The sequence below is a fragment of the Triticum aestivum genome, chromosome 1D (genome assembly GCF_018294505.1).
Source record: "Triticum aestivum cultivar Chinese Spring chromosome 1D, IWGSC CS RefSeq v2.1, whole genome shotgun sequence".
NCBI lineage: Eukaryota > Viridiplantae > Streptophyta > Magnoliopsida > Poales > Poaceae > Triticum > Triticum aestivum.
The window spans coordinates 363,643,617-363,647,469 of NC_057796.1; the positions used below are offsets into that span (position 1 = coordinate 363,643,617).

Consider the following 3,853-nt stretch of genomic DNA (forward strand, 5'->3'; position numbering starts at 1 on the left):
AGATAGCCATCCAGGTTGCTTCATGTCACACCTCTGCTGAACTCTAGAACACGGTGGAAGGGATGCTTGCATCTCACACCCGTTCCCAAACCACCAACGTCTGGATCGCCCTCGCCAACCTGCAGAAGGGCATCTCCTCCATCACCGACTCCGTCGGGAAGATCAAGTCCCTCTCTGATGAACTGATCGCTGTAGGGAAGAGGGTAGATGGCGACGACATCGTCTCTCACAACCTGGCCGGGTTAGATGAAGACTTCGACCCAGTGGTGTCCGCCATGTGTTCCCGGGTGGAGCCGGTGACCGTGGTCGAGCTGTTTTCACAGCTGCTAAGCTTCGAAACGAGTCTAAATTTTCGAGGCGGAGGGTCCCAATCCTCTGCCAACGCCACGACTCGAGGCCGCAGAAACGGCGGTGGCGGTGGTGATCGCGGCCGCAGACAAGGCATCAATGGTGGTGACCGCGGCGGGCGCGGCGGCTACTCCAAACCAGGAGGTCGCAGTGGCGGACACAGTGGCAACAAACGGCGGTGGCGGGGGCAACTACAACAACCATGCCTCTGTCCCTAGGGTCCAGTGCCAGATCTGTGGCAAGATGGGCCATCTAGCCTGGAAGTGCTGGAAGCGCTACGACGAATCCTACCAAGGTGTGGAGGAGAAGTCGGCCAACCTCGCTGCACCACAGTACGGGGTGGACACCAACTGGTACTTGGAAAGTGATGCCACCGATCACATCACATGAGACATGGAAAAGCTGACCGTGCGCGACCGCTACACTGGGAAAGAGCAGATTCATACTGCCAGTGGATCAGGTATGGTTATCAAACACATTGGTCATTTGACTATTCACACTCTTGATCGTGATCTTCTTCTAAACAACATCCTTCATGTACCTAAGGCCAACAAAAGCCTAATTTCCGCTAGCCGCCTTGCTGTTGACAACTATTCCTTTGTTGAAATTCATCCCTATTCTTTTCTTGTCAAGGAACGGGGAACAAAGAAGGTGCTCCTTCGAGGCAGGGGTAGAAGAGGACTCTATCTGGTTAGGCACACGGGATCCGACGTCAAGAAGCACATGCTCAGTGTCACCAAGCTATCTCCGGATAGGTGGCACCGACGTCTAGGCCACCCATCTCCTCTTATTGTTAGCAAAATCATTAGCAAGAATAATCTCCCATGTGCAAATTCTTTCAATAAAGATTCTGTATGTGACGCCTGTCAAAAAGGCAAAAGTCACCACTTGCCTTATCATAAGTCAATAAGTGAATCAAAGTTCCCTTTAGAACTTGTGTTTTCTAATGCTTGGGGTCCTGCTGTTGAAACAGTAGGAAGGAAGAAATATTATGTGAGTTTCATTGACAATTTCAGTAAATTCACATGGATATACTTGATCAAACACAAGTCTGAAGTCTTCCAAAAGTTTCATGACTTTCAACATTTAGTAGAACGTCAATTTGGTCGTAAGATTCTTGCTCTACAAACAGATTGGGGAGGGGAGTACGAAAAGTTAAACTCCTTCACCAAGATAGGCATATCTCACCATGTCTCATGCCCTCACGCTCACCAACAAAATGGGTCAGCTGAGAGAAAACATCGACACATTGTCGAAGTGGGTCTATCCCTTCTTGCTCAAGCCTCCATGCCCTTAAAGTTTTGGGATGAGGCATTCATCGCTGCCACCTACTTGATAAACCGAATCCCTAGCAAGGTTATCAACTTTGAGACACCCTTTGAAAAACTATTTCATGAAAAACCCAACTATTCTATCCTTCAAATTTTTGGGTGTGCCTGCTGGCACAACCTTCGACCTTATAATAATGACAAGCTTCAATTCCGGTCTAAGCAATGTGCTTTCCTTGGGTATAGCAATCTACAAAAGGGTTTAAATGTCTTGATATATCTACTAGACGTGTTTATATCTCCAGAGATGTTGTTTTTTATGAAAATATTTTTCCCTTTGCTAGCCTCCACCCAAACGCCGGCGCTCGTCTTCGTGCTGAAATTCTATTACTTTCTCTGGAGTTATTAAATTCTTTTGATCATGGGGGTGAATGTTCTGCCGATGATCATGTGTTTAATAATCCTAATCCTGCTACTAATGGAGGCTCCGCTGAGAAAAGCAGTGAAAAAAACAGCACTCCAAATCATGATTTTATGCAGCGTATAAGTCCAAATTGGACCAGCACGAGACCCGAGGCGGATCCTGCTGCTGTGCCCGATCCTGAGAGATCCGGCGGTGGCGCAGAACCTGATGCAGGCACGCCCTCGACACCGCCAGGCGCTGGGTCAGCTGGCAGCCCGTCTGCGTGTGACACGCGGCGCGGGTCGCCCGTGCGGGGCAGCGGTACCGATACAGGCGGCCCCTCCACCGACAGCTGGCGGAGATCGACTGGGCCTGGGTCGCCATCCACCGCAGGCAATGATGGCGCGCTGCTGACCCGAGATTATGCGCGTCTGTCGCCTGGCGCTGATTCGTCTACGCCAGATTTGGTGGCCCCGACTCGGGCGCGGGATCCTACGCCCTACCGAATGACAGCCGAGGAAAATATCCTGGCGGTACGAGGTGGCGGATCTTCCGTGGCAACCGCTGGATCCTCTGTGGCTACAGTTTCTGAATGCCCCAATACACATGCTAAACGAGGTATCTTCAAACCCATGGTTCCTAAGGATGGAACTGTCAGGTATGATAAGAATTTTAAAGTTGTAAACTTTGCTGCCACTCAAGAACCTCGTGATCTAGTAGAAGCTTTGCAAGATAAAAACTGGAAAAATGCTATGGAAGTAGAATATGATGCACTCATGAAAAATAAAACCTGGCATCTAATTCCACCTAGACTAGGTAGAAATATTATAGATTGTAAATGGGTGTAAAAAATCAAAAGAAAATCTAATGGGACTATAGATAGGTACAAGGCTAGATTAGTGGCTAAAGGCTTTAAGCAGCGCTATAGCATTGATTATGAGGACAAGTTTAGTCCAGCTGTTAAAGCTGCTACTATCAGGTTGGTTTTGTCTATTGTTGTGTCTAGGGGATGGAGTCTTCGCTAATTGGATGTACAGAATGCGTTTCTACATGGCGTTCTCGAGGAAGAGGTTTATATGCGACAACCACCTGGATTTGTGGATGATACTAGGCCACAACATGTGTGTAGGTTGGACAAAGCTCTATATGGGTTAAAATAGGCACCTGGGGCTTGGTATTCAAGGTTGAATTCAAAGCTACAACAACTTGGTTTTCGGCCCTCCAAGGGAGACACCTCCTTGTTTTATTTCACGAGAGGGAAGGTGATCATTTTTATGCTCATTTACGTAGAGGACATAATTGTTGCTAGTTCTTCTCAAGAGGCCACCTCAGCTTTGCATAAGAACTTGAAAAGTGAATTTGCTTTAAAAGATCTGGGAGAGTTGCACTATTTCCTAGGCATTGAAGTAAAAAAGATATGTGATGGTATTCTGCTAACTCAAGAAAAGTATGCAACAGAGATACTTAAACGTGTAGGCATGAAGGAATGTAAACCCTCTAGTACACCTCTGTCTACTACTGAACACTTGTCATTGCATGAAGGAGAATTACTAAGTCCAGAGGAAGGGACAAAATACAGAAGTGTAGTTGGGGCACTACAGTACTTAACCTTGACAAGACCTGATATAGCTTTCTCTGTTAACAAGGTCTGTCAATTTTTGCATTCTCCTACTTCTCTGCATTGGACAGTTGTTAAAAGGATATTAAGATATATCCAAGGAAGTGCTGGAATTGGTCTGAAAATATGTAAGTCACCATCAACAACAGTAAGTGCCTTCTCTGATGCAGTTTGGGTAGGATGTCCTGATGACAGAAGATCTACTGGTTGGTTTGC

The 3,853-nt window shown here is 47.1% G+C and overlaps 1 pseudogene; it reads left to right on the plus strand.

Moving 5' to 3' along the window:
* Nucleotides 1–200: 200 nt before the first annotated feature.
* LOC123183819 (uncharacterized) lies at nucleotides 201–339 on the plus strand (annotated as a pseudogene).
* Nucleotides 340–3,853: the final 3,514 nt, after the last annotated feature.